We start from the raw sequence: 26,046 nt of genomic DNA on the forward strand, positions 1-26,046 counted from the left end.
TATTTATTTCAAGAGAGAGAGTGTGAGCAGGGGAGGGGCAGAGGAGAGACAGAGAGAGAGAGAGAGAAAGAGAGAGAGAATCCCAAGCAGGTTCCATGATGTCAGGCACAGCCCCATGCAGGGCTTAGTCTCACATTGTGAGATCATGACCTGAACCAAAATCAAGAGTCAGACACTTAACCAACTGAGCCACCCAGGCATCCCAACATAGACATCACTCCTGATCAAGGAACTTGATAGGCTTGTGCTCATGGATTTCACTGGTCTCACCACGTTCCCATCATTCTGAAGCAGCTGGCTTGGTAGAATGGTAGGATGGACTTTAGAAGACTCAGTTATAGTGCCAGCTAGGTGGTAATACTAGGGCTGGGAATGTGTCCTCTACAATTGTGGTGTAAGTCAGTATCCAGTATATGGGACTGTTTCTCTCAAAGCAGGCTTCACGGGCCCAGGAATAAAGGGCTAAATTAGAAATGATCACTTTTACCCCTAGTATCCCTCCTAGGAAGAATTTTGCTTCCCAGCCCCTTGTTTAGGTTTTACTTGTCTAGAGTTCTTAGTTCCAGTGGGTCAGGAGTGTTTCCACAAGGAGAAACAACAGTGATTCCATTGAACTGGTAATTGAGACTATCACTCAACCTCTGTGCTTCTCGTGTCTGTCAGTGAACAAGTAGAGAAGGGGTAACTGTACTGGCCAGAGTGATTGAGACTGACTATCAAGGGAAAGTTGGGCTGCTGCTATACAATAGAGGTAAGGAAGAGCATGTGTGGAATATAGGAGATCTTTCTTTTATGGCATCTCCTAGTAAACTCCCAGGTCCTGTGGAGTAATAGGAAACTATAACAACCCCATTCAGGACAGCTAATGGCCTGGGTTCTTCAGGTATGTAGGTTTGTGTCCCCTCACCAGGCACCTGAGGTCCTTGTCAAGGACAAAAGGAATGTGGAATGTGGAAAGGAATAAGATAACTACAGAGATTACATATACATATAAAGACTGTATACACATATTCATGTAAATATATGTATAAAGAAAGCTATGACCACATGACTAGTTGCTAAAACAAGGACTCATAGTTATGGGTATTTCTTTCTTATTTTTTAACGAATATGGTTGTATATATATTAACCAAATATTTTTGTTTTCTGCCCTCTCCTTTCCATAGTGTAAGATACATTAATAATAAGGTTATACCTCAATATGTAAGTTATAGGAAAAGTGTGAATACTACTTAAGGACTTTGCATCCTCTTCTGGGGAGTGGGTCAGTGTTTTTTCATATGTATGTGGGTTATTTGTATCATGTTAGTGGAAGTATGACTTTCTTGTTGACTTTATTTGGAGATTAAGTATGGTATACAGAGTTGTATATGGGTGCCAGGCTGACAAAGGATGGAGTCTGATGATCATTTTGATGTGTCAGCTTGGCTAGACTACAGTGCCCAGCTATTTAATCAAATAAAAATAATGTATAGTTGAACTGTTGCTGGGAAGGTATCTTGTAGATGTAATGAAAGTCCATAATCTGTTTACTTTAAGTAAAGGAAATTATTCAAAATAATCTAAGTGGACCTGAATCAATAAATTGTAAGGCCTTAAAAGTAGGGCTGAGGCTTCCCTAAGAGAAGACATTCCATCTGTGAAATGTAGCTTCAGTTGGTGCTCATGAGTTCCAGTCTGCCCTTCTTGAGGACCCACCCTGTGGATTTCAGACTGACTTAGCCAGCCACTGCCTGGTGGAAGCCAATTCCTCGCAGTAAATCTTTTAATGTCTCTTATACACACACACACACACACACACACACACACACACACACGCAATTCTGCCTCTATTTCCTACTGGTTCTGCTTCACAGATTAAACCCTGATCAATACAGCCTCAGATGTCCTTAAAGCTTTTGTCCTACTGCGCTAAATATGCAGGGTAATATAGCAGGAAGTGCCCCGTGCCAATATTTTCCCTTCAAAGTCAGCCTGATTTTTTACTCACAGCACCTTCTGAAACTCAAGTGGAAACATTTGGCAGTGAAAAGAACCAGCACCCACACATCTTCTAGCATGTGGGAGAAATGTGGCCAGACACTGAAACTTCACATTAGAAATCATATCTGCCTCTGTTACTATTTCTAGGTATTATTTGATTTTGCTTGTGAATTGTTGCAAGACGTGTAAAAGGGAATTCTGAGACAGACAGACCAAAGGGAAAAAAAGAAAAATTAAAAATGATGTAGTTTTGAGAAATAACAGGTCCGAGAGACCTGCCAAGCCATTGTGATTTAATTGTGTCAGGCATCACGATGGGTGATGTAGATGAAGAATAAATAAGGTGTAGTTCCCCATATCCAGGGAACTTGCAGTCTAGGAGCTAGAGCATGCTATGTGGTATTACAGTAGATTTCTGTACATGCACAAATGGAGAACAGAGGAGGGAGTCATTGTCCCTTCAAGGATGCCTTTCCAGCGTACATAACACCTGGAATGTGTTTGAGGAAACAGTTCGGAGTTCTCTAGACAAAGGCAGAAAGGTATTTCAGGTAGAAAAAGTACATGTGTGAAGGCGTGAAAGCACAGAGTCATAGAAGATCTCCAGTGACCACTTTAATATCATACAACATGGTGTTTGCTAGGGCTGCATAGCCAAGCACTACAGAATGGGTAACTTAAACTACAGTTTATTTTCTCAATTTTGGAGGCTAGCAGTCTAAAATTAAGGTGTCATTACTGTTGGTTTAGGCTTCTTTCCTTGGCTTGTAAATGACCATCTTTACCTTGTGTCCTTATGTGGTCTTCCCTCTATGTGTGTCTGTGTCCTAATCTCTTTTTATAAGCACTCCAGTCATATTGGATTAGGGCCCACCTAATGACCTCATTTTACCTTGATTAGCTCTTTGAAGACTCTGTCTCCAGGGGATCTGGGTGGCTCAGTTGGTTAAGCATCTGTCCTCAGCACAGGTCAAGATCTCACAGTTCATGAGTTTGAGCCTCGCATCAGGCTCTAGGCTGACAAGTTGGAGCCTGGAACCTGCTTTGGATTCTGTGTCTTCCTCTCTCTCTGCCCCTCCCCAACTTGTGTTCTCTTTCTCACTCTTTATTTATTAAAAAATAAATAAGCATTTTTTAAAAAGACTCTGTCTCCAAATACATATTCTGAGGTACTTGGGTTTAGGACTTTAAGATATGAATTTTGAGTGGACCCAGTTCAGTTCGTAAAATATGGTGTGGCTCAAAAGATGTGTGACTAAAGCACACCGAAGCCAGAGGAAGGTGTGGTCAGTTATCACTGAGCTTAGGAAAAGCTTCAAGGATATAGGGTCTTGAAGGATGAATAGAATTTCATCATGTCGAGAAGGAAGAAGATGACATTTCTTGCTGAGGAAGCAATAATTCCAAGCTCTAGGCCTGGCTCAGAGTTCACAACATATGCTATAGCCCATCCACCTAAGTGTCCAGGACCTGCTATTCCCTGATAAAGGCTGGTCACTGCCTTCTCTGCCTGTGACCCCTGACTTGTGAAAGCCACACTCACTACTATCCCTGGGCCTCTCATCATTTGTTCCAGGGACCCCTACCCTCTTCAAAATGTATTATTGATCCTGTCTCTTCATATTCTGAATCCACGTAATAGCAAATATCTGCCTCTCTCTGTGCTTCCCCAGAAAAGGAGACAACTCTTCCGTCTTCCCTCATGTAACTTGACAGCCGCCACGATACCCCTTCCCTCCTCTCTGAAATAGAATCTCAGTCCACAGTCTTCTCATGACTGGCACAAGAGCACTCCTACCTGACATGCTGCCAACTCCTTCATCTTAGTTGAAATGTATTGAAATGTATTGGGATTACTGGGTCTGATAAAAACGCGATAGCTACCAAGTGCTTGTGTACCACTGTACTTCTGGTCATCTTTTTTAACAGAACAGTTTCTTCTCAAAAGTATCCTGATGTTCCAGAGCTAATAACCCTTAAATTAGGAAAATTATTTCAGAGAGTTGCTGTGTACCATGTCCTAATGTACTCTATTTACCTACATGCTTGAAATCAGAACTTTACCTAAAACATTAGGTTTATTTAACCAAAATGTTTCAGTCAACCCACTTGAGTTTACTGAGCAGTGTACTCTGGAGTGTATGGGAGGTTTGTGTATGAAATACATGGTGCCTAAAAAAAAAAATAAAATATTTTTGAAAGGGGGGCACCTGGCTAGTTCAGTCGCTAGAGCATGCAACTCTCGATCTCGGGTTGTAGGTTCAAGCCCCGCATGTAGAGATTACTTAAAAGTAAAATTAAAAATTTTTTGAAAGAAGTCATGAAGACAAGTGATTCCCGGGCTATGTTCAGAGGAACACTAGTCACAACAGAGACCAGGAAGTCAACTTTGGGAAGCACTGCATATACTCTGCTTTTTGGAAGCAGTAACGATATCAGCATATTAAAGACTCTGAAAAGCTTCATAGTAAAGAAACATATTTAACTTTATTTTACCTGTATTCTCAAATGTACTGGTCTTTGAATAAGAAGCTGATACCAACCATAGAGCACATTCTGAGAAAAGTCAGACCAAGATATTTATGATGCTTAAAATGGACTATGATAAAAAAAAAAATCTGGGGGTACCTGGGTGACTCAGTCTGTTGAACATCCAACTCTGACTTCAGCTCAGGTCATGATCCCAGGGTTGTGGAATTGAGCCCCCATGCTTAGTGTGGAGCCTACTTGAGATTCTGTCTCTCTCTCCCTGTGCCCCTCTCCCCTGCTTGTACACCCACTCCCTCTAAAAATATATTTTTTAAAATTCTGTTTCTCATCTGGAAGTTTACCATATAAATCCAATGCAGATAAATTGTATGCTTTTATTATTTTAAGTTTAGAAATGAAAATGTAAGAATTGCATCCTGATAACAAATGGAAAATGAATCAGATTTGCTTGACTTGCTCAGTGATTTTTAATTTTTAGAAGCTTCTATATAAACTAGCAATTATGATGCTGCAGCCATCAAATGGCATGTAATTATATCTATGAAATAATGGATAATATGTACTCTTTTAAATGAAAAAAATCCCTAAAGTAATTATTAGATGATGAAAATAAATTAATTCAGTTCAGTACTTAAAGAATGAAAATTACTGTGATCCCTGAAGCAGTCTACATGCATATATAGGTTCTTTCATGTGAAAAATTGCAAGAAAATTGTGGAAATATTAAGGAAATGTGGCACCCACTGCCTTTTCTACTGTAAATTCAATCTTAGAACTTAAGATGGTAAATTTCCAGAAAGGCTGGTAAGCAGATGTTTCATAGCTAGTAAGAGATGGGGTCAGGATCTGAGCCAAGTACACTCTCTCTGGGGCCCACATATTTAACTCCTAACAGAGCTGTAGCCAGTAAAAAAAAAATCAAAAAACAAAAACAAAAAAAACAACAAAACAAATTTAGTGGGAATAACATTTCTTCCTTCTCCCTCCCCTCTTCTCACTGTCCCAAGCACCCAACAAAAGTACATTTATGTTATAAAATCCAAAAATGCTGTCTTAAATATGCTAATGTTGGAGAATACTTTGCTAAACTATATATACTTCTAATGTATGACAGTTGTATTTTGGAATACTTCACATTAGCATTGCAGAAGTGTTCTGTTTTACTACATAATTAGAATTGCTTTGATCTTTTAGACCCCCATCTGTACAAAAATAGTCACAGGAAGAGTTGGTGTTATCTGTGAAGAAAATAGCTGCTGGTAATGCCATGTACTTAACAGTTGAGTCTGTGGAGACAGTGCAGCCCCCAAATCATAAACTGATCGTAAAATAGTTTATTTAATGGGTATTTATAGGCACATGCTCAGGTTTTCATAATGGTTGTTATGCCATAGAATTGAAAATGTTTCATAAAATTTAGCTACTTGCTTTATTCACATGAGAGATCTTATGCCAGACTTTGAGAGTCAGGTAAGGAACCAAGTCTACCTCCAACTCTGATTTATAAAATTTCATTTCCTATTAATGTTGCTTGGTTATGGTTTACTGTCTGAATGGAGTGTTGGCCTAAATGTCATTCCCGAATCTTTTCATAAAATTAATCCTGGAAAACTAATTAATTGCCCCAATCAATAGCAAAATAACCCTAAAAACAAATATTTAAATTTTATTTCAGATGTAAAGATGTTTGTGACAGGAAATGTATTTTGGAAATGAGGTGGAAATTTATTTTTTATAACTGAGATGTGACCAGACACTAAGATTTTGGAGCATACTTGTAAGCTTCTGTGTTCTGACTCCTCTTCCGAAGAGAGATTGCTGTTCTTAGGACTTACAGTCTCTCTTTCTCGTGGTAAGAAGGATTGGTTGTTGGATGGATAGTTCAGGTAGGTTGTACTGTTCTCTCACCTCGTGATAATAACTAAGGCATTGCCGAAATAGCGTTTCCTGAGTAACTCTCGAGAAGTGCATTGACATTTGGACTTTGACACGTCTTCCAGGATAATATTTGTGTACTCATACCAAGTGATTGCCCATATAATGTGCAGTGCAGAGTGCCAGAGTGCCTGGTTCACAAGCAGCCCTTAAACGGAGCCAACTCTACAGACAGATCGCCAAAAGGAGGCCATGCTGTGCTTGCACGAAGCCCACCAGGTTCTCCCCAGCTAAGGTTTCTGTATCCTGGTGTCCTCCCCAGAGCGTCTTTATCCTGTCCTTGACTTTGTATTCAGCTTCTTCCACGTTCTATTCACTCTTCCCCAACAATATGACCAGTGCAGACCAACTTTATATGGTGGCTGCCACCATTCTGGGCATGAAGCAATACAAAGGACCATATAATCCTTTCTTGGCTGACTGTATAGAGCAAGTCACCCATTAGTTTAATACACAACTAACCTGTTGTTATTCTAAGAAACTGTAATTTAATTCATCTTTCATTATGGTTAACTCCCTTGGTTCCAGCTCAACTGAACACCACCAAATCTATCTTGACTTTACAGCAAGTGATGATTTTTTTCCCCTATCCGTAAATTCTGACATAACCTAAAGTTGTCTACTTAGCTTAAAAGCTAGATTTGTGGGTCCAGACTGAAGATAAGGATGTAATAACTGATACTTTTAGAATTTGCTGTGGTCTTTTAGAATATTTTTTTTCTTTTTCTTTTTTGAGAGAAAGAGAGAGCATGAGCAGGGGAGGGGCAGAGGGAAAGGGAGAAAAAGAATCTTACACATACTCAGTGTAGAGCCCAATGCAGGGAGAGATCATGACCTAAGCTGAAATCAAGAGTTGGAAGGAAGCTTAACCAACTAAGCCACCCAGACGCCCCTAGAATATTTCTGATTAGAGAATTAGGGGTTAAATCTTTCTGTAGTGGGAAAAAGACAGTCAACATAAAAGGAAAAAGAAAGAGTTTCACCTCAGAAATAAGTGAAATGTAGCACAAATTACCATTTGACCATTTATAATAATGCTACAAATCTAGAAATCATGTGTCATTTACATTTTTTGAGCTTGAGACAGTTGTAGAGAAAATACTCATTTATTTCATCAGTCCAGTTATATAATAATACCTGTAGCATCTTTCAGAATGTTTTAAATTTAAATTTCTTAATTGACTCATTTTATATAAGGTCAATTCATTTAATACTTGCTTGATGTTCTTTGATGGTCTTCAAAAATTACTGATTGTAATGTTTTAAAATTATCCATTGATGGGAACCAGAATCAGATGTCATGAAAATCTCTGGCTCATACTCCTGAATTGATAACCACTGAAAACATACAAACATTCTGAAATCAAACCCTCCAGTTTGTTTTGTTTGTCTTTACCATTTTTAAGTGTTATGATCTCAATTGTATTGCACACACTTTCTTGGCTTTTAAATAATACTCAGTGAAAAAAATTAAACTCTCTTTTGAGGACTATATGCTTATCACAAAGCCTTATGGATGGGAGGCATCTGATATAACAAGTCTCCTTTCCTTTTAAACATGGTATTGTTATTTCAGGGACACTGAAGTTTGAAGGCATTGCACCTATATTAAGGCTCCCAGACTGTTTTTGACCTTTTGTGACTGGTAACTATTCTCTCTACTATCTCAGTGTCTTAGGTAACAGCTTAGGGGAAAGTGGTTTAAGCCACTTTTTCCTCACTTCAGACTTTCTTTCAGAAAGACCAGAACTAAAGATCACCAGAAGAAAGAACATGCTTACCTTACGTTGCACATCTTTAACCTCATTTTTTGCCCAGATTTCTCTGTAGACTGTGGCCTGCAGAGATCCTGATACTCAGATGGGGACTCATACCTATGCATTTTGTGCAGGTATTTTTTTATACACATTGTGAGCTTTCGTCTTTTCTTTTCCCTCAGAGCTCCTGACTCCAGCTTAAGATATATTTCCCATGACTCAGACAAGTCATTTCATCTCTCTGTACCTCAGGCTCCTCATCTGTAAAGTGGGGATGTTTATAGTATCTGCCTTATAGGGTCACTGTGAAGATTAACGGAATTAATATTTAGGAAGTTCTTAAAGCAATGATGCATAATAAGGATTAAGTAACTTAAAAAAGATTGACCACTGCGTAAGTGGCTCTTTAAGCTTCTTAAAGAAAAGGAAAGATCTGAAAAGATGCTTCTTCTGGTATGAGGTGATATACACTTTTTTTTCCCGAGGTTGGAGTGGAGTGATGATGAATTTGTAACTGAAGGAGCAAAACTTGAAAGATATTACATAAAATATCTGTCAGAAATGCTGGCACTGAGCCTGGGTCCTGAATGAATGAAGTAATATATGGAAAGATGTTCATAGCAACTCCTTTGGGGCTCTTCATAGTAGATTCTGAGAGGAGACAGGAGAAATAAATTGGAAATATATAGGGATGGAGGGAATTTGGGGCAAAGCTTATGCCAAGAGTTAGCAGTTATCTTCTGTCTCTAAACAAAAGCTAAAACTGGGTGATTCTCAGTGGGGAGAGAGAAAGAGAGAGAGAGTGTGTGTGTGTGTGTGTATACATACACATAAATAGAAACATATATAAAGGTATATAAAAATTTTAAAGCACCTTTTTGACTTACATGTGTTTGCAGCTTCTTCTGTGGAGAAGGGCACTGGCCATCTGCTTTGTTTTTTTGTTTTTAAATATTATTTTTTTTTAATCTTTAGAAAGAGAGTGAGTGGGGGAGGGGTAGAGAGAGGGAGAGGAAGAGAATCCCAAGCAGGCTCCTTGCTCACCATGAAGCCCAACCTGGGGCTCCATCTCATGGCTATGAGATCACCACCTGAGCAAGAGTCAGATGCTTAACCAACTGAGCCTCTCAGGAGCCTCTGGCCATGTGCTTTGTTAAAGAAAGCAGGTACCACCGTTGTGGGGCATGTGCAAGGGGGTGCTGTGTGGCCACTATGAGGCTTGGAACCCCTCCCATGTCGTCCCAGGTGCTTCTTGGGAGCCCAGTGACAGACTTATTGTGCCCTTGGCTTGCCTCTGCCTGGCTGAGCCTGGACTGGGGCTGGCCGTGTCATTCCTGGCACAGGGCTTGGTCGCTCATTCACTCTGATGGCTGCCCTTTGCCCCATTTCCCTTGGCCAGAGGCAGCTCAATTGTAATTTGCTCTCAGACTCAGAAGTGCAGCCCTGTCAACCTGCAGCGTGTGTTTATCTTATAATCCACAGACAAGAAGAAAGGAGGTAAATTCCAGCCTTTTAAGAAGTTGTTTGCTAAGAGGAAAAAGAAAGACACTTTATTGTCCCAGGAGGCATCAGCAAGGAATAAGAGTCACTCTGCCCGGAGTGTCAGCAATGGGACCTTCTCTTCAGATGAGGAGACCCTGGAAGACAATCTAAGGTAATGATTCATGCTTTTTCTCCCCCCAGATTTTGGCCGAGTCCCAAGGTGGGGAATGGGATTCCAGAAGAGGCAAGGGTGGAGTCACACACAGATGTGTTGCATCTCTGGGAATATGAAAGTCTTGGGGGTACTTTGTGCATTCTGTTTGGAGATGTCACCGTGTGGAATTGGCAATGAGTCTGGCCTCATCTTCCGGGAAAGTACAGGAAGCTGTGCCTTCATTTTGCTACCCTCACTGGTGGTAAAGGCAGCACCCCACTGGTTGTTTGGCCTAATAAGTTAACCTGGGTAGAAGGAGACTACGTTCCTATGCCCTGTTGCTAGACAAAGAGACAGGGTGGTTACAGATTAGATTGTACATCCATGTTGAGAACAAAGACTGCTCAGGCACAGAGTGGTCACCCTTCCTACCTCTGGCAATCTCTAGCAACTTTTGGAGCCTGTATATCGTGGTGGAGCTTTTAAGTTCTGCTCTTTGTTTACTATGTTTCTCTTTCCATCTTTCCCCCACCTCTCCCCGCCCCTCCCCTTCCTTTCTCTTTCTCTCCCTCCTACTTCTTTCCACACCACCCCACATCCACCCCCTGCTTCCTTTCCTTTTCAGAGCATAGGCACTAAATCTGGCCATGACAGTGTCAAGAATTCAGAAAAGCAGGGTCAGGAAGTACTTTCTCACTTGAGTGCTGGGAATTGAAGTTAGAGTCAGAGATGATTAAACTCTGCTACCGACAGCTTAGAAGTCAGCTCCTCTGAGAAGCCTTTTCCCACTCCCTGATCTGATTTGTTTGCCCTTGCCGGCATTCCCCTAGCATCACGCACCTGGCTCCAGCAAAGAACTTGTCACTTTCTATGGAAATTATTGATTTGCTTGTCTGTTTCTCTCATTTGACTGCCAGTTCCATGAAGTCAGGGACCAGGTTTTATTCAGCTTCATATTAGGTGCTCAAAAACTGTTGCCTGTGAATGCCTGGTACAGTACAACTTGCCCCAATACATGTGGAAGGAACAGACAATGCAATTTGTGATAATTCTACTGTGACTCAAGGACAAAAACAAAAACATCCTCTGTGATTTTTGTCAGTATGTAGATTCTAATAGACACTCCAGTTGAGCCCAACTTACATGCAGAATTCTTACGCAACTAGGAGCACATTAAGCTGTGCAGTGTTCAACGACAGCATTAGTGGGTCCTAACTAATACTGACTCTCTTCTTTGACAGGCCTGTTTTTTGTTTTCCATTATCTTTAATAAGAATACTATCGAATCTAACTGTAGGAAATTATTTCACTGGAAGGAGAACACAAGTAGCCCTGAGCTCATGCAATTGTTGGAATGTCAGTATGTACTGAGATATGCTTCAGTATTGTTGAGTATAAATGTTTTTTGATTTTACTTCAGTTTCTTCAGTGAAAAATTGGAATGTGAACCTTTTCTGCCTCACAGTATCAGAATGAGGTACAGGTACTAAAATGTGACCAACTAAAAAAAATAAAGTAAAATAAAATGTGACCAACCAGAAGTTTAATGCAAAATGAGGTTGAGTCCAGAAGGTTCTCCTTTAGAAGGACTGTTCTGTAAAAACACAGCCTGTCTTTTTTGTGGTTTTGCCAAGTCCCTGATTTCTTACTGAAAGATTTTGAACTCTTAGAAGAGCCTGGATCCTGGTGGTTCTCTTTCCATATAAGTTCTATTCCACCTACCCCCTTGGAGTTTTCCTTAGGTTTTAAGTTATACAAAGCCTTGGAATTTCATATTGGTTCAAACAGCTGTGCTTTTATAAAATAAAGGTAATGCCACCTGTTCTTATTATTGGCTTTTGTTAATATGGCTCTCTATTTATGAGACATACACTATATTTTAATTATTTAGCATTTGTTTTTATAATAAAGGAGGCTGGAGGGATACGCTTTGGATGAAGAAATTTTAAAAATGTCTCTTTAAATATTTTTTAAATTAAAAAGACAAGAAAACAGGGATTATTTAAAATATGCATTCCCCTTTTCTTCACAGAAATTGACAATTGCAAAATAATTCCTCCTACAAAGTAAATACTACATACATTGCTTACAGTATAGCTGAATTTCTGAATATTTGCCCTATTTACAGATGGAAAAAATGAAAGATGTTGTTTCCAACACTTCTTTTTTTTATGGAAGTATAATTGACATATTTCCTATAATTTTTTATTTTCAGTTTACTGCTCAATTAATAATCATGTTACTTTAGACTGTGTAATGATTCACAAAATTTCTGTGCATTTTATTTGCTATCTCCAAAGTGGACAGCTCTCACTAAAACACAAAACTCAAAATTTGGTTAGCATGGTCATGGGTGAAGGTTCCAAGGAGGCAGATTTCAGCCCTGTGTGAGGGAGAATTTCTTAAATACTAGAGCAGCCTAAAACTGGGGAGGCTGGGTATGCGCCAGAGGAGTTTGGACTGTTGGAGGGGAAATTCTGCACTGGGTGGGAATTTAAAGGAGTTGAACTTTAACATACTGTCAAACTCCAAGAATCTGTAATTCTAGAAAAGTCTCCATGGCCAAAAATAGCTCATTATTGATCTGTTCCTTCTGCCTGAAATTTCTCATTTCCTTTGGGCTTTTAAAGCATACTATTCTTTCTCTGGGTTAGAAGCCTTTATTTCTCCTAGGCTGCTGCTTTTAAATTATACATGCTTGTGGGGAAAGCAAAATAGTAAAACATGTTCAGTTTTTAACAATTTAATGTGACTTCCTTTATTAATTAAATGCAACTAAAATTGTGTTTCCCAAAAGTGTTAAATTGAAAAAGGGGGAGAGGGTCAGCTTGGAAAAAAAATAGGTTGGGGAAATTCTGGGCCAAAACAAGTAGGATCCTTTACATTGAGCTTTTTAGAGCTTTTACTATGCTAATGTGCCCTGGGAATCTCTGAGAAGGGGGATGTCTTATGGAACATTTCCAAGAGTCCTTTAACCACAGACCATTTTTTCACAGAAAATATCCAATGGCATATATTAAAGCTACCACTTATTTAACTTAATGCAATGTGTTTTAGCATAATTGAACTCATATAATGTTCACCCACTCTGAGGTTGACATTATTATCCCCATTTCTTGTTTTCGAAAATTGAGATATAATTGACATATACCGTATTAGCTTCAGGTGTACAACATAATGATTCAGTATTTGTATATACTGCAGAATAGGTCTGGTTACCATCTGTCACCATACAAAGGTATAAAAAATTTTTTTTCTTGTGATGAGAACTTTTAAGATTTATCCTCTTAGGAACTTTAAAATATAAATAATATATATAATGCAATATTTAGGACAATATATTCAGTACAAATAATAGTATTATTAACCATAGTCACCATGCTGTACTTTTCATCCCTATGATTTATTTTATAACTGGAAATTTGTACCTATTGACCCCTTTCACCCATTTCACCAACTGTTTAACCTCCTCCCCTTTGGCAACCATCAGTCTGTTCTGTATTTATCAGTTTTGTTTTACATGTTCATTTGTTTCAGTTTTTAGATTCCACTTATAAGTGGGATCATACAGTATTTGCCTTTCTCTGTCTGACCTAGCATAATGCCCTCAAGGTTCATCCATGTATCACAAATGGCAAGGTTTCATTCTTTTATATGAGTGATTGTATTCCTGTGTGTGTGTGTGTGTGTGTGTGTGTGTGTGTGTGTATAACCTCTTTATTCATTCATCCATTGATGAACACTTAGGTTGTTTCCATATTTTGGCTAGTGTAAATAATGCTTCAGTGAACAAGGGGTGCATATATCTTTTAAATTAGTGTTTTGTTTTCTTCAGATAAATACCAGTAGTTGAATGGCTAATTACATGGTAGTTCTATGTTTACATTTTTCAGGAACCTCCATACTGTTTTCCATAGTGGCTACACTAGTTTATATTTTGACCAACAGTGCACAAGGGGTCCCCTTCCTCCATATCCTTGCCAATACTTGTTATTTCTTGCCTTTTTGGTGATGGCCATTCTAACAGTTGTGAGGTGATACCTCATTGTGGTTTTCATTTGCATTTCCCTGATGAGAGTTGGTGAACATATTTTTATGTGCCTCATGGCCATCGGCATGTCTTTTTTGGAAAAATATTCTGATCCTCTGCCTATTTTTCTGTCAGACTGTTTTTATTTTAGGGTTGTATGAACTCTTTATATATTTTTGGTATTAACCCTTTTCAGATATATGATTTGCAGATATCTTCTCCCATTAGGAGGTTGCCTTTTCATATTGTTGATGGTTTCCATTGCTGTGCAGAAGCTTTTTAGTTTGATAGAGTCCCACTTGTTTATTTTTGCTTTTCTTGCCCTTGCCTTTGGAGTCAGATCTAAAAACTCATCATCAAACCTGATGTCAGTGAGCTTATTGCCAATGTCTTCTTCTAGTTTTTTGGTTTCAAGTTTTCCATTCAAGTCTTTAATCCATTTTGAGTTATTTTTGTATATGGTGTAAATTAGTGGTCTTATTTCATCCACTGCATATGGCCGTCCAGTTTTCCCTGCACCATTTATTGAAGAGAATGTCCTTCCCCCATTGTATAGTCTTGCCTCCTTTGTTGTAAATTAAGTGACCATTTATGTAGGTGTTTATTTCTGGGCTTTCTATTCTGTACCATTGATCCATGTGTCTCTTTTTTATGCTGGTGCCATACATCCCAAAACATGCCATGTTTTGATTACTGTTGCTTTATAGTGTAGTTTGAAATCAAGGATTGTGTTACCTCCAATTTTGTTCTTGTTTCTCAGGATTGCTTTGGCTCTTCAGGTTCTTTTGTGGCTCCGTACAATTTTTAGGAATGTTTGTTCTATTTCTGTGAAAAATGCCATTGGAATTTTGAAAGGCATTGCATTGAATCTGTAGGTTTGGGTAGTACGGACTTTTAACAACAACATTTTAACAGTTCTTCCAATCCATGTGCATAGAATACCTTTCTATTTGTGTCTTCTTCAGTTTCTTTTATCAATTTCTTAAAATTTTCAGTGTGCGGGTCTTTTGCTTCCTTGGTTAAATTTACTCCTGGCTATTTTTTTTAATGCAATTGTAAATGGGATTATTTTCTGAATTCTCTTTCTGATAGTTCACTGTTAGTGTATAAAAATGCAACAGACTTTGGTGTATTGATTTTGTATCCTGAAACTTTACTGAATTAATTTATTCTAACAATTTTTTGGTGGAATCTCTAGGGTTTTCCATATATAAAGTCATGTCCACAAATAGTGACAGTTTTACTTATTCCTTTCCAATTTGAATGTCTTTTATTTCTTTTCCTTGCCTAATTGCTCTAGCTGGGGCTTTCAGCTATGTTGAATAAAAGTGGTGAGCATGGACATTCTTGTCTTGTTCCTGACACTATCCCCACTTCAAAGTGAAGAAAACTAAGGCTAGAGAGTAACTTGCTGGTAAGTCGCTGAGCCAGTATTTAAGCAGGGAAGAGTGAATTCTTAACCTTCCACTATTCTGACTCTGAAGAGGCTGTAGCCTTACCAGGGAGCTAGTCAGATGGCCCTGAGTTCTACTGGTTCTGGGTCACCAGGCTCAGGTGTCTTCCTGCCTTTAGCTGCCTTACTGAGGCTCTGCTGCTGCTGGGATTCCTCTCTATTGGTCCTGCTTCCAGTTCTACCTTACACCCAACATTTACTATTTCATCTCATCTATAGCTCCTTATAGGAAGTGTCAGCTGTAGGCACATTGAGAACTGGAGAGGCTTTAGGGAGGATGGTGGGCTCACTCTGGGACTGAAGCAGTCAAGAAAGGGTTCAGGAATGAGGAGGCCTTCAACTGGCTCCAGATGATGGGCAGGACTCAGAATGGCTGATGGGCAAGGCATAAACTTTCAGATCTAGAATGGCGTGAGCAGATGTACATGTAAGAATGGTGGCAAATAGAGTAGGAGGGACCTTTCCAAGTCATTCTCTGTGGCCAGTGTTACCCTAATACAACAGTTGGCATAAGCATCACAAAAAAGGAAACTACAGACCAATTTCCCTTATGAATATAGACATAAAAATCCTTAACAGATAGTAGCAAACTGAATCCAGCAACATACAAAAAGGATTATACACCACGACCAAGCAGGATTTATCCCAAAAGTGCAAGGTTAGTTAATCATACAAAATCAATCAATATAATATACCATATTAATAAAAATAAAGGACAACGACCACATGATCATTTCAATAGATGCAGAAAAAGCATTTGACAAAATCCAGCACTCAAAACTAGAGCTAAAATGGAACTTCTTTAACTTGAAGGACATCTACAAAAATATCACAGCTCATATCATACTCAGTGGTGAAAGAATGGTTGTGTTTCCCATTAAAGTTGGAAACAAGACAAGGATATCCTTTCAATACTGTACTATAAATTATAGCTAGGACAGTTAGGCAAGAAAAATAAGTAAAAGGCATTGGTATTAGAAAGGAAGAAGAAAAACTATTATTTGCAGATGCCATCGTCTTGTATATAGAAAAACCCAAGGAATCCACAAGAAACCTATTAGACTAGTAAACAAGGTTGAACAAGGCTGCAGAATACAAGATTGGAGTTTTCAGTATGCTAGCAATGAACATCTGAACTTAGGAAAACAATTCCATTTACAGTACCATTAAAATGAATAAAATGCTTAGGAATCAATTTAATAAAAGAAATACAAGGGGTGCCTGGCTGGCTCAGTCAGAAGAGCATGCAATTCTTGATCTCAGGGTTGTGAGTTTGAGCCCTGCATTGGGTGTAGAGATTACTAAAAAGAAAATAAAATTAAAAATCAAAATAAATAAATAAATAGGGACACCTGGGTGGCTCACTTGTTCAAATGTCTGACCAGCTCAGGTCATGATCTCATGGTTCGTGAGTTCAAGCCCTGCACCAGGCTCTGTGCTTGACAGTGCAGAGCCGGCTTTAGATCCTCTGCCTCCCTTCCTCCCTGCCCCTCCCTCATTCTTTCTCTTTCTCTCTCTCTCAAAAATAAATAAACATTAAAAATAAGATAAAAAATAAAAGAAACAAAAGACTTGTACACTGAAAAAGACAACATACCATCGAAAGAATTTGAAAAGATCTAAATAGATGGAAATGCATCACCATTCATGGATTGGAAAACTTAATACTGTTAAGATGGCCAAATTGATCTCCAGAATCAGTACAATTCCTATCAAATTCCCAGCTGACTTTTTTTGCAGAAATCGGCAAGCAGGTCCTAAAATTTATATGAGAATACAAGGGATCCAGAATAACCAAAATAGTCTTGGAGGACTCACACTTCTCAAATCTATCTATCTATCTATCTATCTATCTATCTATCTATTTATTTATTTTAACGTTTTATTTCTTTATAAAAAAAATTTTTTATTAATGTTTTATTTACTTCTGAAAGAGAGAGAGAGGCAGCATGAGTAGGAGAGGGAGACACAGAATCAGAAGCAGGCTCTAGGCTCTGAGCTAGCTGTCAGCACAGAGCCCGACACGGGGCTTGAACCCACGAACCGTGAGATCATGACCTGAGCCGAAGCCAGATGCTTAGCCGACTGAGCCACCCAGGCAACCCATTTTATTTATTTCTGAGAGAGAGAGAGAGACAGTGTGAGAAGGGGAGGGCCAGAAAGAGAGAGGGAGACACAGAATCTGAAACAGGCTCCAGGCTCTGAGCTAGCTGCCAGCACAGAGTCTGATGTGGGGCTCAAACCCACGAACTGTGAGATCATGACCTGAGCCGAAGTCGGCTGCCCAACTGACTGAGCCACCCAAGAACCCCACACTTTTCAAATTTAAAACTTACTGCAGAGCAGCCCAGATGTTCATCAACTGATGAATGGATAAAGAAGATGTATATATATATACACACACACAATGGAATATTACTTCATGATAAAAAAAAATGAAGTCTTGCCATTCGCAGCAACATGGATGGGACTAGAGTATATTATGCTAAGCAGGATAAGTCAGAGAAAGACAAATATCACATGATTTCACTCATGTGGAATTTAAGAAACAGCAGATGAACATAGGGGAAGGGAAGGAAAAATAAGATAAAAACACAGAGGGAGACAAACCATAAGAGATTCTTTAATACAGAGAACAAACTGAGGGTTGCTGGAGGGGAGGTGGGTGGGGGATAGGCTAAATGGGTAATGGGGATTAAGGAGGGCACTTGTTGGGATGAGTACTGGGTGTTATATGTAAGTGATGAATCACTAAATTCTACTCCTGAAACCATTATTGCACTATATGTTAACTAGGATTTAAATAAAATTTAAAAATTAAAAAAAAAACTTACTGCAAAGCTACAGTAACCTAAATAGTGTGGTACTGGCATAAGGATAGATATAAATTAATGGAATTTAAATGAGAGTACAAATATAAACCCTCACATTTATAGTCAACTGATTGTCACCATGTATGCCAAACAATTCAACTGGTAAAGAATAGTCTTTTCCTACAAATGGTGTTGGAACAGTTGAATAACCACATGCCAAAGAATGAAGTTGGACTCCTTTCTATTTTTTTATTTTTTAAAAACGTTTATTCATTTTTGAGGGACAGAGAGTGAGCAGGGGAGGGGCAGAGAGAGAGGGAGACACAGAATCTGAAACAGGCTTCAATCTCTGAGCTGTCAGCACAGAGCCCAATGCAGGGGTCGAAACCACTAACCACGAGATCATGACCTGAGCTGAAGTCAGATCCTCAACTCACTTCAGCCCAGTTGCCCCAGACCCCTTTCTTACACCATTCACAAGTTTATTCAAAGTGGATTACAAACCTAAATGTAAAAGTTAAAACTGTAAAATTCTTAGATAAAAACAAAGAAGTAAATCTTCATGATTAGATAATGATTTCTTAGGGGCACCTGGGTGGCTCAGTCAGTTAAGCTTCTGACTTCCGCTCAGGTCATGATCTCAATGGTTCGTGGGTTCAAGCCCCGTGTCGGGCTCTGTGCTGACAGCTCAGAGGCTGGAGCCTGTTTCAGATTCTGTGTTTCCCTCTCTCTCTGACCCTCCCCTGCTCATGCTGTCTCTCTCTCTCAGAAATAAAATTTAAAAAACATTTTAAAAAATTGTTTAATAAAAAAGATAATGATTTCTTAGGTACTGAAAGCACGGGTGACAAAAGAAAAAATTGGTAAACTGGACTTCATCAAAATTAACTTTTTCGCTACAAATAATACCATGAAGAAAATGAAAAGACAGAATGGAAAAAAGTATTTGCAAATCATACATCTGATAAGGGACTTATATTCAGAATAGGTAACGAACTCATAACTCAGTAATAAGATGACCAAAAATTTTTAAATGGATAAACTATTTGAATAGACATGTCTCCAAAGAAGATATTACAAAGTTCATTATGTTAACATACTTACTCCCTGATAGCATCATTAGTTATCAGGGAAATGCAAATCAAAACCACAATGACATAGAACTTCATGGCCATTAGGAAGGCTATAAAAAAGTAATAAAAAAGACAATAACATGTGTTGGTGAGAATGTAGAGAAATTTGGACCCTAATACATAGGTGATGGTAATGTAAAGTGGTACAGCGATAGTTTGATGGTTCCTCAAAATGTTAAACATAGAGTTACCGTATGACCCAGCAGTTCCAATCCCAAGTATATACCCAAGAGAAATGAAAACACATGTCTACACAAAAACCTGTACACAAATGTTCATAGAAGAATTATTTGTAAGAGCCAAAAAGTTGAAAGAGTCCAAAAGTCTATCAAGAAAATGAATGGATAGGGTGCCTGTCTGACTTAGTCTAGAGTATGTGACTTTTGATCTTGGGGTTGTGAGTTCAAGTACCATGTTGGGCATGGAGCCTGCTTTGAAAAAGAAGGATGGATAAATACAATGTGTTATATATCCATGCAATGGAATATTATTTGGGAATAAAAAAAGAATGAAATACTGATACATGGTATGACATGATAAACTTTGAGAACATTATGCTAAGTGAAAGAAGGAAGTTAGAAAAACCACCTATTGTATGATTACATTTATATGAATGTCTCAAATAGGCAAATTCATAGAGACAGAAAGATTCGTGGGTGCCAGGCGGGTGGCTGTTAATAAGTATGGGGTTTCTTTTTGGGATGATAAAATCTAAACTTAGGTGGTGGTCATAGTTGCCCAATTCTTTGAATATACTAAAAATCATTGAAATATACCCTTTGTGGGGCGCCTGGGTGGCTCAGTCGGTTAAGCATCCGACTTCAGCTCAGGTCATGATCTCACAGTTCATGGGTTCAAGCCCTGTGTCAGGCTCTGTGCTGGCAGCTAGCTCAGAGCCTGGAGCCTGTCTTTAGATTATGTGTCCCCCTCTCTCTCTGACCCTTCCCTGCTTATGCTGTCTTTATCTCTCTCTCAAAAATAAATGAAACATTAAAAATTAAAAAAAAATAAATGTACCCTTTGAATGAATGAAACTTTAAGATATATGAATTGTATCTCAGTAACTATTTTTTTTTAAGTAATGAATATGGCATTGATGAGGTCATACCTGGCTGAGGTGACAAATTCATATAGGCAGGAGAGATTCAGGACTTATTCTCCTCTCCTAAATCCCTAAAATAGGTAGAAATTTGGGGCAGAAGAGAAAGGGATAATTTTGAAGTAGGACGTCACTGCAGGGTAGAGCAGGCTGACTTGGAAGGAGAAGCAACTACACACATTTGCTTGAGGGTGTTGAGCCCCCTGCATTGAGAGAAGCTATCAGCTTGAAGCTGGGGGGCTGGGGGGGGGAGGGGGCGGCGGGCGGGGAGGAAATACAGATCATGTCTGAGACTGCCTGTTTAAAATAGTTGCCTGTGACTTCCTACTTGACACATCCCCAAAAGCAAGGGAATCAAGAGCAAAAATAAACTGTTGGGACCTCATAAAGATTAAAAGCTTCTGCACAGCCAAGGAAACAACCCAGAAAATTAATAGGCAACCAACGGAATGGGAAAAGATAGTTGCAAATGACATATCAGATAAAGGGTTAATATCCAGAATCTATAAGGAACTCACCAAACTCCACGCCCGAAAAACAAACAACCCAGTGAAGAAATGGGCAGAAGACATGAACAGACACTTCTCCAAAGAGGACATCCAGATGGCCAACAGACACATGAAACGATGCTCAGCATCCCTCCTCATCAGGGAAATACAAATCAAAACCACACTGAGATACCACCTCACGCCAGTCAGAGTGGCTAAAATGAGCAAATCAGAGAACTCTAGATGCTGGCGAGGATGTGGAGAAACGGGCACCCTCCTGCACTGTTGGTGGGAATGTAAACTGGTACAGCCCCTCTGGAAAACAGTGTGGAGGTTCCTCAGGAAACTAACAATAGAACTCCCTTATGACCCAGCAATAGCACTGCTAGGAATTTACCCAAGGGATACAGAAATGCTGAGGCATAGGAGCACATGTACCCCAATGTTCATAGCAGCACTCTCCACAATAGCTAAAACATGGAAAGAGCCTAAGTGTCCATCAACAGATGAATGGATCAAGAAGATGTGGTTTATCTATACCATGGAATACTACATGGCAATGAGAAACAATGAAATCTGGCCATGTGTAGCAACATGGATGGACCTTGAGGGTGTTATGCTGAGCGAAATAAGTCAGGCAGAGAAGGACAAATACCATATGTTTGCACGTATAGGAGGATTAGGAGGAACTTGACGGAGGACCAAGGGGGAGAAGAAGGGCGGAAATGGTGGGGGAAAGGGAGAGAGGCAAACCATGAGAGACTCTTGAATGCTGACAAAAACTGAGGACTGATGGATGTGGGGGGGAGGGGGGGATGGGCATGGAGGAGGGCACTTTGGGGATGAGCACTGAGTGTTATGTAGAAACTAATTTGACAATAAACTATTTGTAAAAAAAATAAAATAAAATAAAATAAAATAAAATAAAATAAAATAAAATAGTTGCCTGTGCCTTTTAGGAAACCGATTGTTCTTTGGCCACATACATGTGTATCTACAAGAAAAGTGTTATTGTAGACATCAAGGGACTGGGCACCGTCAAAAGGCAATGCCCCACAAATGTTACTATGACAAGGCTGGAAGGCCTATAATATTACCCAGAATACTGTAGGTCCTGTTGCACAAGATTCTTGCCAAGAGAATTTATGTGTATATATTGAGCATAGTAAGCACTCTAAGAACCAAGATAGCTCCTAGAAACGTGTGAGGGAAAATGAAAAGAAAAAGAAGGAAGCAAAAGAGAAAGAGAAAGGTACTTGGATTCAGTGCCAGCCTGCTCCACGCAGAGAAGTATGCTTTGTTAGAGCCAGTGGAGAGGAGCCTGAGCTGCTGGAATCCGTTTGTATGAATTCTTGGGAGATAGGATTTTTTTTTAAAAAGACATCTGGACTCTAAAAAGAAAAAAATTGCCTATTGGTTGACCCCGTGCAGCCCCCCTCACACATACGCACAAAAGGAAATATAAATCCTACTCTACTTGTATGATACCCTTATTCAGTACGCACACGCACACGCACACGCGCGCACACGCACACACCATTGTTAAAATCTGAGGTAATTTTTTAGTCCTGATCCAATACCTTCACTTTAGCAATGGGGACACTGAGGCTTAAAGAGATCACAATACAGTGCTGTTCGTGTGAGAGATGTGGTTAGAATCCCAGTCAGCTGATTTTGCACATAGTAATCCTTTCCTCTGGATCAACCCCACCTCATCTCCACATTAACTTCATCCAGCTAATTTCTCTTTTATCCTTCACTTTCCTGCACAAATGTGCCTTCCTTGGGGAGTAAGCTTACTCTGAACCCCTCAGCCTAGATCAGGCCTCTCTGCCATTGTTCTCAGTTCTCTTTACCTTTCCACAAGGGTAGGCATGTCGGGGTACTCATGTATTTCCAGACTCTTGAACTGTGCCTGACCCATAGCAGGCATTCAGATTATTCATTTACTAAATGTACAAATACTGCTCTTTTTTGCCATGCTGACTCTTCCCACTGTACTAGTCAGCATTCAGCTAATTCATCCTTCAGTTTGCCACCATGGTAAAGAGTATCACTGTACAGCGATAGTTTAGTGAGACACATTACCAGTGAAATTACAGTGGAGTTCAGGCTCCCTGACTGCCCATGTTGTCCTTAGATCACTTGGCCTTGCTGCTTTTCAGAAGGTCAAGTCAGAAAAGACTTAGACTGGGGCGCCTGGGTGGCTTAGTCAGTTAAGCGGCCAACTTTCGCTTAGGTCATGATCTCGCGGTTCGTGGGTTCGAGCCCCGCATCGGGCTCTGTGCTGACTGCCAGCTCAGAGCCTGGAGCCTGTTTCAGTCTGTGACTCCCTCTCTCTCTGACCCTCCCCTGCTCACGCTGTCTCTCTCTCTCTCCTAGAAATAAATAAAACATTAAAAAAAAGAAAAGAAAAGACTTAGACTACTTGATCACTTATCCTCTACCCACAGGAACCTGCGATCTGCTGATTGAATAGGGATTAGAAAAGATGTACCAAACCATTCACTGAAATTTAGGGACTAAGGCGGAAAACTAATGGAGCTGGGCTGAGTAAGTAAGTCTAGAGAGGAAGGTTGATGATGATACACTGTGTGGGAAAGCAACAGATCAGGAGCCAGGGTCTGTTATGCATGCAGTTGCTTTCACTTGTGAGTTGTGTGATCTGACCCAAGCCGCCCCTTACATCTGTTAAATGTAACAGATATGCTCTTTCCCTGGCTTATTATGAGGACCAAAAACATGCATGTGACATTACACTATCTGCTATAAAATAACACTTTACAAATGCAGGGTAATACTATTACTGAGATAAAAGGATGTTGATAACTAGTTTTCTATTTCCAGAGCATAGACCAAGACTAAATTGATTCAGATGATGAGTAGAGGGGTTTATGAAAAGATCTTTGTCCAGTTGGAGCAACTGAGGAGTGGAACAGACAGCATGCAAACCCGTGGAGTCCTTGCAGAATTCTCTAGGCAGGCTAGACAGTTGCTCATCCTATGTGATGGAGACACAGGACTGAGCTTAGGGCCTAGAGTAAATGATCTTTGATTTCCAGTGCTAAAAGTGTGTGTGTTTAAGATCCCCAAATTCCCTCCTCTTCCTTGAATTTTTTTGTCCTGTCCTGTTTCTGTTGTAATTATTAGATGTTTTGTAATTATCAGGCTCCATAGCCTATTGGGCACCATATATTTTCATAGAATACCAAAGTCTGGGATGAGCTTCCAGGATGCCACTCAAAATGTAATCTGACTCCAGTCTCTTCCAGCAACTCTAGTTTGTTTGATGAGGATACTTAATTGCTCTTTAGCATTTCATTTGAATGAGACTCACGGATCTGTTTAGAAGAAAACTGCTGATCAATTGCAATTGCCCCTGTTGTCATAGAAACAAGCTGCAATGGGACTATAATTATATTTCCTTATTCCTGAAGTGAATCCCTAATCATTGCTATAGTAATTACCCAATATCTGTGGTCCCAAATTACATGATAGTTGTCCAAAAAAGACAAAGGATAGGAGTAGGAGGGCTGGCCTGAGACATGTGTTAACTGTGCAGCTGCAGAAAGCTCTCTCCTTTTGTGTGTGGGGAGAATTTCCCTCTGTGGGCTCATACTCCGAGGTTAGATGATGTCAGTGGCATCTTAGAATGTGCCTGGTGTGTAGAGTAGTGGCTAGAAGACTGTACAGGTTAGGAAGATTTCAGCTGTAACAAAAAACACAACTAGTATCTTCAACTGTAATGAAATTATATTATCTCATATACCTGAAAGAGTGGAGGACTTGTTAAGTTTCAAAGTCTATTAATGAAGTAGCTCAGCAAAGGCATCAAGAACTAGTCTGATTCCTTTTTTGCTTTTCCTCAGGGAGTGGGCTCTTGTCCTCAGGTTTGTCCCTTCATAGCTCTCAAATGGCTGCCAGGTGTCACATGTAGTTCCAGATGTTATATGCAGACAACAAAGGCCAGGGACAGAAAGGGGACCTTCCTTGTCTTCTGTCATGTTTTGTGAATGAGAAGAGCTTTCCTAGAAACACCTCCTCTGGGATATTTTCCCTCACTTTTCATTGTTCCTTCCACACCAGACCCTGCTACAGACAGTAGTTCCAGTCAACAGAACTTAAAATGGAGGTGACCCCTTCCTGACTCCTGCCCAGGATCCTCAGCACAAAGTACATATGGTTGAGGGATGGAATAGCATGACCACAGGGCTAACTTTGTTTTGCTTTCCTTCTCACCTCTCTCTCTACTGTGACTTTACTTCTGGTGCCCTGAGTTCCAGGCCACAGTCCCATCATGTACCCTCTGTCTGAGCTCTACCACTTCTGCCGAGAAGCTTGGGCACAGGGCACTGGACCTGGGCTTGGGCATCCCAGTGGCATGGGGACCAGCATCCTCAGCTCCCAGGCACAGCACACACCACCGAGAAAGAAAAGTCAGCCTCTTGCAAGAAAAGCATAATCAAAATACCAGGGTGCTTTTCAGAAAAGTTGTCCATCCAGGTAGGCTAGGGTGGAAAGGAGAATAAAGACACAGAATGAGCAGTGTGGTGTGGTGGCTGGTTTTGGTACTTAGCTGTCAGCATCTAGTTTCCCTTCCCAAAAGTTTTTGCCTGTTTTGTCCCCTAAGTCGTCAAGTTTGCCTCTCTGTGTATACCTCTGATAGGACATAGTGCCTGCCTCTATGACAGAAGCCAAAAGGGCCGGATCCTCCACTTTCCCCCAGCTGCAGTCTGCCATGAGCATGGACACACCCCCTCCCCCCACCACCCCCACCTCCCCGGCCCGTTGACCTTTTTTCCTAGGCTTGGACGTGGCAGGTGCTCGAGGATGGAAGAGGCACAACCCTGGCGGCAGCCCATAACCAGGCTCTTCCTGCGGCATGGCAGCTGCTGTGGTTCCTGATGCCCACACCACTACAGTTCTAACTCCTCTTTTTCCAAGCTTTGGCCCCAGCTTCCTTCGTTCTTTGAGCCTCCACTGTTCTTCTAGTAAATTTTCTTTCGGTTGAGTAAATTTTCAAGGTTAGTTTCTGTGTGACAGACACAGATGAAACCAGGAAAACTAGGTGGGGGGGGGGCGGGGGGTTGACATAGAAAGTGGAAAGCAAAGCCTGGAACACTTCCCCAGTTTGAACTGAAGAGAAGTCTCCAGAAGAAGCCTTTAAAGATGCTGAACATTCTCCTGACTTACCCACCAACTGGCTTCTCAGAGTTCCCCACAATGGCC

General features: G+C 40.1%; 1 protein-coding gene across 2 annotated transcripts in view; it reads left to right on the forward strand.

Moving 5' to 3' along the window:
• Nucleotides 1-206: 206 nt before the first annotated feature.
• Nucleotides 207-26,046, forward strand: part of CRACD (capping protein inhibiting regulator of actin dynamics) — a 64,038-nt gene continuing 38,198 nt past the window's right edge. The window contains exons 1-2 of one of the 2 annotated variants that reach the window (XM_039249045.1): nt 207-310; nt 9,648-9,819. The gene's annotated coding sequence lies outside the window, so the exon portion shown is untranslated. Of the gene's footprint in view, nt 311-697; nt 752-9,647; nt 9,820-26,046 lie in introns of those variants that run through there. The other variant, XM_039249046.1, reaches the window with a different exon arrangement.

This window comes from Hyaena hyaena, unplaced genomic scaffold (assembly GCF_003009895.1).
Source record: "Hyaena hyaena isolate Hyena2069 unplaced genomic scaffold, ASM300989v1 scaffold_329, whole genome shotgun sequence".
Lineage (NCBI taxonomy): Eukaryota > Metazoa > Chordata > Mammalia > Carnivora > Hyaenidae > Hyaena > Hyaena hyaena.